Below are 11,654 nucleotides of genomic sequence, written 5' to 3' on the forward strand. Positions count from 1 at the left end.
ACTGGACGTCACAAAGCCATTTTCCAATACGGAATGTTGTGTTATCTTGGTAGTTAACTGACATTTAGAGGACCCTGGAAAGCCACAGTCCATCAAGAGTTGCCCCTATGTGATTCATTTGTAAATATTGACTTTGATAAACCATGCAGGAAGCCATCAGTCCTGATTAATGAGGTTGACTAGCTTGCAAGGTCCAGAATTTTTTTAAAAAGCCACAAACTACATAAATGCACATATGGTCCAAGGCAAAATAAAACAGTGCTAAGAGGTATTCACCTCAAATGACAAATTAAGGAAGGCGAGACAAACTTGAAAGGTAAGCACTGCTTTAAAGTGAATAAATCGGACATAAAAGGTTACATATTGTGTGATTTCTCTTATTTAAAAAAACCCCAGTGTATACATAATTTAAACAGTAAAGTAGCAGATTATAAGAAACACGGATTTAGGCTGAATGGAGATGAAGGAGGGACCCAGAAATGGGAAGAAAGTGAAGCGTGGGAAGGAAAGAGCAAGAAACAATGATGCAGATGTGACATGCATATGAACCAATTCTTCTTGATGAATGTAATCACTATGTACCAAAAATCTACATATTCATTTTAAAAACCACAGCAATACACTAAAAAAAAAATAACAAACCTGTGTTACACAAAATATCACACTTTTAAATGTAGAGATCACTCCTGCCCAGTGATTGCCTCACATCCCTCCCGCCACTCCTAATCCTGAAGGGGAATAATTACACAATTCCTTCCATGAGTGAAAAGTAAGTCTGGAAGACTACTAAACTTGAGGCAATTTCTCAAGACCGTCATGTTTATTTGCTATATACTCATGTGGATACACCATCTCCTAAGTCTGTTCAACAAAAATATTTCTGGGAGAAGTAGTTTAAACCCAATCTCATTGAAACTACTGGTCATTTTTTTTATCAATACCCAACTCTTGAGATATTCTGGGAAATAAATCATTCATAAAGAACTCCAAAACAGTCCTAGAGTGGAGTATTTGAAAAAGGTAAGTGAACATGGATTGGAAACAGTCTATATACGTATGAAGTATTTATGTTAATGTTTGCTAGCATAGTTCTGAGATGAATAATGATGAGGAGAGAAAGATGGTCAAATCCAGCAATGTTTAGTACTGGACACGGAAGCTTCTTCATGCCTAGTCAGAAGAAACAGAAATGGAACAACTCTCAGACAGCAACTGCATGATGCCCCCAAGAGACTGACATGACTGATAGATCTGAGTATACATTCATAAATTATATCAATTACCATATCTTTGCATATATCCAAAGAGTACATGCTTTCAGATAGTGTACTATGATTTCTTACTGCCAGAATTTGACTTCAGGGAAAACAAGAATAGCACTTCTGTGAAAAGAACTCCAGTACTGAATTTACACTCAAGTTTGAGGGTCAGTAATAGAAAGAATATAATATAGGTGAGCTTAGTTTGCCATGCCTGTTGTTACTGATTCTCAACATGATTGGCCTAAGAGATTAGTTAGGCACACTTCTGGGTAAGTCTGGGCCAGTCGTAGAGGCATGGTAGGAGGCAACTTGTCCTTCGCCCTTTCCTTTCTGTTACTTTCTCCCTGTGTTTTGCTTCCTGGTCACCATGAAGTGAGTAGGTTTACCTCACGACACACTGCCCCTTTAAGTTTATGCCTTAGAGCCAGCGGATCATGGACTGACACCTCTGAAACTGGAAGCCAAAATAAATCTCTTCTCCCATAAATTCCAGGTATTAGATATGTTGTCCCAGTGATGGGAAACTTGAATGGTACAGTGAATAAGAAATTCGTGCAGTGTGGCAAAATGAAAAACAGTGAAACACTTAAATCCTAATAAATGAAGTAGGTTTTCTACAGAGAAAAAGGGTAGGCAATTCTTGGCACAGAAAACCAATGGAAAATGGAATGCAAAATAATGAATACAATGGAATGTACAGTAACAAATAAAAGTCTCTCTCTTACTGACCTTAGCTGAGAGCATGATAGACTACACAAGTATGAAAAATGCAGGAAACTACAGGACCAGCATACACAAAATACCACGAAGAAAGAGGAAAAAGCTGAACATGAGCAAAACTTCATTTCACTTTCCATCCTAAGGGGTAGTTTGAATAATATGAGGGCATCAGTGAACAATCAAAATGAGTTTTGTTTTTGGCAGCTGGGTTGATTAAGCCAGTGTAACCTTTACACATTATGTCATCACTGTGACATAAAATGAATACTAAAAATCATTTTTCACCCTGTACAAACCTTTTTTGTTTGAATGCATCTTTTCCCACCCAGGTCCCAAATTCATCATCTGCAATTCAATTTATAAACTAAATTCAGGTGTCTATTTCACTTTACCATAAGTATTTTAAGATGCAAAGCATTTTCTAACCATGATAGTATACAATAAAAATCTCTAGGCCTTCTGAGGATCTGATTTTGGCATATGTGCAAAATATTTACATAGAATTCAATTCAGACCATTATATTATCATGACAACACGTTTAACAATTTATTTATGGTTTTATAATATAAGTATTCATACATGGTTACTTCAGTCTTATGAATGCATGAAATTTAATAATCCACATGTATATTGGTTTCCAATCTTTACCTGCCATCAGAACAGATTTTTAAAAATTCAAAATGGCAGGAGAGCTTTAGAAAGCTGTTAGTAACTTTGTATTTTATCTATATGGAAATTGAGGAACAGATAATTTGGTGACTTGCCCTCAAACCACAGAGCTATTGGGGAGGGGAGAGCACCAACGAATCACTTACCTCTGATTCTCAGTCTATCAGCCTCTCTTCTGTTCTACACTCCTTCAACAAATCAAGCACTGTGCTACTCACATAGAACTGAAATCACAAATTACTCCTTCGCAGGTGTAATTATTACCCTTATCCCCTGAACTTTGTTGTCAAGTCTCTGTACCTGTATAGTAATCCTCTACTACCCAGCTGCTAGGTCATCTTAGGAAGACTTTCCCAGCCAACACCAAGAGTCTGTCAATCATAACAACGCTTCATAATTGTTTCTTTTTATCCCACTCCAGACCTCTTATTTACTCCAGGTATTCTTCATAGCATAGGACCTTGTTTCATGCATTACAATGTAAGTCTGGCTGCAACCAAAAATTACATCTGGGTGTTTAAAACAACAGTATCTTATTTTATCACCATTGCTGAGGCTTGAAGCCTGGGACAAGTTACAAAATCAAAGCGTTGGTCTGACCTCACTCTTTCCCGAGGTTCTAGTAGAGAATTTCTGCCTTGCTCATTCCTGAATTGTAGATCTAAAATGCACCCTGAAGGGTTCATGTGTTTGGAACGTTATTGGACCACGGGGTGCTATATGCAGTTGGTTCATCCATTGATGAGCTCAGTAGTTGAATGTGGTGTTAGGAGGTGGAGTTTGGTTGGAAGCAGGTCCCTGCGGGAGTGACCAGGAAGGGTATATTCTTGTCCCCATCGCTTCCTTGTCTGCTTCTTGCTGTCATGGGTTGAGCAGCTTTACACCTCCATGTCCTTCTGAACTGTCATTTATGCCTTGGAGGCAGCCAACCATGATTTGGAAGCACTGCAAACTCTGAACAAAATCAGCATCTTTTAAATTTGCGAGTATCAGGTATTTTATGCAAGGGGTCAAAAAGCTGCAGAACCTATGTTCTGGGGTTTCACTCATTACTTGACTTTGGGCAGTATTACTCCCATCTCTGTCTTTGCGCTGCCACTAGATCATCTTCTTCAGTCTGTATAAAAACTGCCTCTCACTTAAAAGAGTCTATGTGATTGCACTGAAAATTCCATGCCCAGATACTCATGTTATATATTTACAGATCTTTTTTCCCATTTAATGTTATGCTCAGAAGTTTTACAGATCAAGATATCAGTATCTTTGGATGGATGAGGTCATTATTTGTCCTACCATGTCATTCCTTACATAAAATAGTTGTGGATCATACCACAAATGATTTTTCCATATAATTCTGTGACAATTTAACATACATTGAAATTAAAGCTTGCAGGATTAAATTCCTCCATTTGGCCTTGGTACTCTAGTAAAATACACTGATTCAAGTTTAAAAGGAGATACCAACTCTGTTGAAGACTAATTTCACAGCTTAAACACAACTTGAGTGATGATAACTATTAGGGATAAAGAATGTCTACTTACTATTGATTATAAGTTACATATTTTGCGTAGTGAAGAATGTCTGGTGAGTAAAAGAAGAGTAAAATGTTAACTAAAAGACATTACCTACAATCACTTTACATATGAATAATCAGTGGTAGCATCATATTTACTTTCAATAAACTTTGTATGTACATATATAGCTACATATGCAAGTTTAAGTAAATACATTTTGTGTTTTACATATGTGCTCATAGTATCATAAATTATGCTGTCTTATATATGTGTGTGGATAGATATCATTTTTCTTAGTTGTTTTATTATATGGTATATTATGGCAACCTATTTTTTTCACCATGCATTGTGTCATTAGCATTTTTCCATGTCATTAAAATTCTTTGTAAACACCATTTTAATAGCTGCATAATGGTATAGCCTATGGATGCAACATAATTTACCAATCCCTTGATGTTATGCAATTGACCTGATTGTAAATGACTTTTCATTACACTGCATACAATAAGTGGAAAGACAGGCAGCTATCAAGATTAATTCTGCAATGATGGAAGGTGATGAACCTGTTTTCAAAGACAGTGGAATGTATGCTTTCCTAGTCACATTTAACTGACACTGTTCAAGTACTAGTGTCTAGATTAGGTGGTAAGGTGGCAATGACAACTTGTTTCATTACTCATTAATCTAAGGCCCAGGACTCTGGACCACACGTTCGCCAAGAACCAGAGACTATGGGATTGACAGACGTGGGGAGTGAAAAAAGGCTTCACACAGGCACAAGCTGAAAAGCTTATTTGGGAGACAGCCCAACCCAGTTCAGGGAGTAGGCAATGGAAATCACGGGAAGTGCAGGATGCACAGCCAGCCTTGTGCATACTGAGAAACTCTTATCTCCAGGAGGCTGGCAGAGATATGAAAATTTGGGGAGCTGGAGGGACAGTAATAAGAATGATTGGTGATAAGCTTTTTACATTGCAAGAGTCAAAGTAATTCTGTCAGTCATCGAGGTATGATTTGTTTTCTTTTATTCACGTTGACTCTATCCATTTTGCCCCCTGTAGGTATCAAAGGAACTGATACAGTTCCTCAAACTTCAGTGCTTAAAAAGCTGCCGTGTACTAGGGTACACGAAAATGGAATTATGTACATTTCTCTTCATCTGTATATCAATTTTGATGTGGTATTCGAATCCCACATTACACATAAAGAAAACTGGGCTCATAAGGTTAAGCACACACTGAACATTACACAATCAAGATTTAAAATATGATCTTAATTCCCATCCTATAATTTTGTTCCTCATCTAAGTAACAGGACTTCGGTCAAGATAATCTGGTTCTGTGTCATAGCAATGATGTGTCTTTGGGTACACAGAAAAAAAAAAAAAACATATCTGAATCAATGTAAAATTTCCCTACTGAAAATGTAATTCAAATCTTCTGATTCACTCTCAGTCATGGGCACTGAGGGTTCATTTGCTTTCAATCTCAGCAATTATTTAGGATATTTAAATACACAATACTGTCACTGTGAGTGTTATTACTAGCTGTACTTTGAAAATAGAATGAAGCTTAAGAGAAATAAAATTTGAGATGAAGTGTCTTAAATCATGTAACTCAATGTTGAAAAGATTCAGCAGGGATTCTGAATTTCAAAACATTAACAAATGCAGTTGGTCTTATAAAACCATGAAGGATGCTGCTTTAAAGTTGAAATCTTCTCCAGCTTCTTTGTAACTACAGGCCACCCACTCATAACATTATGTCTAATAGCAACTTTAATGAATTTGCTTGCTCATTTTATTGAATTATATATCACCAAATAAAGAGTCTGAATTGCTTTTCTTCCTCATAAAGTAACTTTGCCTAGAAATCCCCAAAGTAACTAAGTTTATTGAAAATATTACTCTGTACTCAAACTTATTTCCCTACAATGTTTGTGTATGATTAATCATCTGAGTTTCCCCAAGGTTCTCTTTTACTTTTGTGTAGTTAAACTATAGAGGAACTGAAAACTAGAGTCAAACTGGCTAGAGTCTGCTTCCTCTTATATGGATTTACACCATTTTTAAGGTTACAATGTTATATATCTCAGATTTGGCAAAAGCAGTGTTCATTCAGTGCAGTGTGACTTTCTGTTACAAACTTCCCTCTTCGGCACCACAAAAAGCTCCATAGATTTCCCCTTGAATATTTCCACAGACAAAGAAATAATTTAATTTTGAGGTAATTTATTCCATCATCAGCTTCTTACAATGTTAGAAAACATCTTCTATCCCTTCTTGTGATCAAAATTAAGTTCCCTATAGCTTCCTTTCCTTAGTCCAAATTTTATCAGATAAGGCTAAAAAGACAAATAATTCTTCCATGATATTTAAATTAATAAAAATACAACATTAGAATAGCTTAGCAATGATAAAGTGGTAATAGTCATTAATCATGAGATATATATTACTATATATGGGGAACTATTCAAAAGTGTTTAAATATATTAACACATTGTATGATGGTAAATAATCTCATATGGTTGGTTGTATTGTTATCTCTGTTTCATAGGAAACTGACAGAATATGTAACTTGTAGAAAATCATAGTGGTTAATGTAACCAGGACTCAAACTCAGATTGTCAGGGTTTTAAAGCCATTAAAATATATATAGAAATCGATTTATATTATTTTTGTTACACTGCATTATATTATGTCTGATATGTTATATTACATAATCATGCAATTGTAATGAATTGAGTTATACAAAAAGCAACAATTCTTCCAAGAATATATGTAAACACAAATAAAACTACATTTCTTATTTCTCTCAAACATTACAGTTATAACAACCCAGGCTAGCCAGTGGAGGGGGATTAGTCATCTCTGCCTAGGTGACCTGTGCTACTGATGTGTGGAAATCTATCACACTCAACCTCAGCATTCAGCATTGCTATACTTTCAGTTGCCAAATATGATTTTACTGTCTCATTCTTAAATATGCAGACAGTGATCATACAACAGACACTTTAAAAATTCCCCAAAGCAAAGATAGAGACCATAATGAACCATCAAAGGAAAATCATAAAAAAACATACAGGACTCATTAGGAACAAAGCTTATTATTACTAACCTCATTAATAATATAGGATATATACATTAAAATATCAAGTCCATAACATATCATTAGATGTCATTAAGTGGAAAGTTTCACAAAGACAAAGAAAATGATCTTAGAAACACATGACTCCAAATATATCTTTAAGTCTCAGTAGAAACTTTGAACATGTAGTACTCTCCCGCCTCTCAATGCTGCTACCACATTTACCTTTTATTGGTTCATTGAATATTTCAAGTAGCATTTTGCCCTAGGGCTTTTGCAACCTATCTTCTTTACCTTGGAATGCATTTCTCTCTAATCTTCAAATAGCTGGTGCCTTTTTGTCATTCCGCTTCCAGATCAAACACCATGTCTTTAGATTTTTCCCAGTCTGGTTATTTGTAATTGCATTTCTATCATTCCTTAGCATCTTCACACTTTATATCTTTCTTCACCAACACTTGGCAATCTTTTCCTTATTTAATAATTCATAGTTTTCTCCTTCTCTGGACTATAAACTCTAGGAGCACAAGGACTGTGTCTCTTTCAATCTTGAAATATCTCCAATGCACAATCATCTCCTGGCACATGGTCTGTGTCCCATAAATTCTTGCAGCATGAATCAAATTTCCCCAAATGGTACTAATACTCATTTTGGAAAAATATTTATGGGTAATTTTCTAAAATAATACCTGATGTTTTTTAGTTTTTCATAAAATATCTAAAGACTTTAAAACTTGTATATCTAACAACGTAGATAATTAATGTGCTAGACTAAAAATCATTCAATTAAAATAGCCCTAACTTATAGGATCTACTGTATTTTCCTGATTCTTCCATCAACATGATAAGAAAAGTAAAATGCAAGTTTCATGGGGGATTTCAGATATTAATGCAATCCCATCCTTTCCTTCTCTCCCATAAGGGTTGTGAAAAAAGGCAAGGTGAACGGAAGCCAGAGATGGAAATTGCTCCTTTTTCCAATTTCTGACTGGAAAACACTCAGCCAAATTCCTAGCGTCTACCTTTTTCCCACTTCCCAACTTTCTAGCCCAGTGCTCAAAAAGTAATTACTGCATCAAGTACAGTTTCAGTACAGGCCATTTCACAGATGGTTTTAAAAAAATAATTTTCAACTTCCTTCATTAAATTTCATATATATGCTTATAATCATGAAAATAGAGTATCTTTCCTCTGGTCATGAGTGAAGAAAAGATAATTTCAGTGAATCTGATTTCGGTGAATCCAGTTAGTAGGTAGGAACTGGACAAGTAGAGATTCCAGTTTTCTGGAAGTAGAAAAAGGCCCTTGCTGAGCAACAGAACTCTCTTGAACGTCAGATCTCTTTTGTATGTGCGTGGCACGGTGGAGTAGCCCCTAGTGACATGTTGGCTATGGAGCACTTGAGACGTGTCTGGTGTGATGAGGAACTGTTTTTTAATTCAATCTAGTGCTCTAGAGGGAAATCAGAAGCAAAACTAGGAATATAGTCTCTCCTCTTACAGAGACTAAGGTGGGAGGATTCCATCTCGCGATTGAGTGTGCTCTGAGAGTCACACGGATAGCAGTGCCCTGATGGAGGCAGGAATGGGGATGGGAATGAGAACCCCAGGAATGCTGCAGCAGGCCTGGGTCCCTGGCTCAATCCTGCCAACATGAGCTGGACGACCCCTTTGTTCAGTGTCTGCTCTCTATAAACCGTGTGGATTTGAATTATTTTTAATAGTTAGTTCAGAGTGTTTTGGACTTACATTCTTACATTTGGCATAACAATCTGCTTGTCTCAGCCTTCCAGAGTGCTGGAATTAAAGAGCAGCCTAGGAAAATAGTGAGACCTTGTTTCAATGTGAAATATTAAAAGTTCTGGGGATCCAGTGAGGATCTATGGGAAAGTCCATTCCAGGTGGCCCATTTTTCTCTGTATGTCATTTTAGTTTTCTACTTAAATAGGTGAACATAGTCAGATATGTTGGAGGTGGCAAATTGAAGAACTTCACTGAATGGCCAGAATTCTACTTACTAGGTAAGCCACCTGTATGTAGCTCAGTGTGAAGACACTAGATTTAGTTTCCAATGCAGAGGGGGAAAAAATTAGCTATAACCATGCAGTTTTGGAGAGCTGGGCAAAACAAGTGCAGTAGAGAAAACCATCTAAGATAACTAAAATGATAATACTGCAAAGATGTTCCTGAAAAATCAAAAGATATCGCAAACAAATGGTCATTTTGTTTTTAGCTGAAAAGCTATCCTCACTGAAAACTTAATGTGTGTTAAATTTTGGGCTTCAAGCTAAATATGTAGTGATGTGATTTGATCAGCACAATGACTAGGGGATTGTTGTACCCCGTGATGGAGAATTGATATTGTCAGCTCAAATGGAAAACCCAGCCGAATTAGGTCAGCATGGTTCTGGGTGTGGAAGACTCACTGTAAGGAGGATTGTTGTTGCAATGGTATAAAAGGATAACGAGGGGAAGAATTTCACCTGTTTTTCCTTAGAAGAGCTCTGTTCCGGCTGATTTTCCTAGGAAGAGGTTGAGTGGCTCTCTTCAGAGGAGCTCCAGTCTTCACCTTTGCCTCGGGTGTTTTCCCCTGGATTCAGCAAAGATTATTGAGCTTCCAGCGTCAGCCTTTTGGCCTGATGGTGTTCTTTGACCTCACTTCACAGACCCCTTGGTGCTCATCTTTGATCCTTCAACCTCCTCATGCAGACTCCTCCAAGACCTCGCCGTGGGCTCCAGGCTTTCAGCTGGATCCTTGGGATCTCTAGGTCCAGGAAGTTTTTTTGCCCTCTTCTAAATCTGACTCTGTTGGTGGATATTGTCAGCTAATCTTGTAACTTTCTGTGTCTTTCCTTAATTCTGATTGAGAGTATGTGTCGTCTTTAAAGGAGCCTTTCCCTGGCCTTGTAAGCTCTTGTAGCCACTAATACATTCCCAGTTTTGCAGAAATGAAAGCTGAGGCTCAGGTGAAATAACTTGTCCAAGGTTATACAGTTAAGAAGCTACAAAACCGAGGTTTTAACGGCTCTAAACTGAAGTTTGATCTTGTCTAAAGCTGAGATATGTTGTACCTAGTTGGTATTTAATATTGCTCATTACAAATCAGTAGCATAGTGGCCCACTTCTGTGTATTTTCCTATTTACAAGATATTTGCTAATGCTTTGGTGGGAAGTAGTCCAACAACTCCCTCACCCGCTGCCTTTAGTGTACCCGCCCTGTAGTGTGAACCTGTACTGAGACTGCTCGAGAGGATAGAATAGTCTTTATCTAAGGGAGTTGGGGCTTTCACTGCACCTTTTCTTTTTCTTACTCTCACTCAGTTTAAGCTATATAAATTCTCCAGTATTACTTCAACCCCCTTCTCACTGTTGAAACAAAATAATGCAATTCCAACTACCATGAAATATTCTTCCAAAGCCCTAACTTTTTAGTATTTACATTTTTAGTATATTGTCTCAATGAACGTTAGTAGTACATAGTGATGGGATTTGTTTCGGGAAGTTGGTTCATATATTTATCACAACTTAATCAGTTTGAAAGAAGTTATTCCCCCTTGCTCCCCTTTCCGAGTCAACCCTTTCTATGTCTACAGAGTCTACCTACAGGTGTCCTGTCAGATTGCTGTTATTTAATTTATTTTTTAGTTCACGTGTTTGTAATATAACTGAAAATGAATGACACTTAATTTTCTGGGCCTTATTCATTTCACTTGACATAATGATTTCAAATTCCATCCATTTTCCTGGAAAAAGCATGATTTTATTATCATTTATAGCTGCATATTCATACATATTTGTACATGCATAGATCATATTTTCTTTATCCATTTATATGTTTAAAAATCTATGCTGTTTCCACAGCTTATCTATTGTGAATTTGCTGCTATAAACATGCATATGCAACTATCACTGTATTATATGAGCATTCATTTTTCTGAAGATATGTCCAAACCTGTGTCTGAGTCATCTTATTTCTATTTTTAGTTTGTTTGAGACTCTCCATAGTGACTTCCATAGTGGTTGTAAGAATTTGCGTTCCCAGCAAAGCAATGTAACAGAGGTCCTTTTTGCCCTGCATCTTCGCCGACCACTATTGTTTTGTATTCTTGATGATAGGCATTCTGATTAAGGTGAGATGAAATCCCAATGTAGTTTCAATTTGAATTTCTGTAATGGCTTAGGGAATGTTAAATATTTTTTTTCTAAATACCTATTGGACACTTGAATATTTTCTTTTGAGAAGTATCTATTCAGTTCATTTTCCCACTCTTGTGGAGTTTCATTGATTTAAACGCTTTGTTAATCTAGGTGTTTTCTCTTATCCTCTACTTCACAATTTCAACTTCTGGCTTTATGACTCATTCTTTAACGCATTTATATTTAATTTTAGCACTGGGTGAGG

Source organism: Cavia porcellus, unplaced genomic scaffold (assembly GCF_034190915.1).
Source record: "Cavia porcellus strain 051 isolate PalLab524CR breed Dunkin Hartley unplaced genomic scaffold, mCavPor4.1 scaffold_3, whole genome shotgun sequence".
Taxonomy (NCBI): domain Eukaryota; kingdom Metazoa; phylum Chordata; class Mammalia; order Rodentia; family Caviidae; genus Cavia; species Cavia porcellus.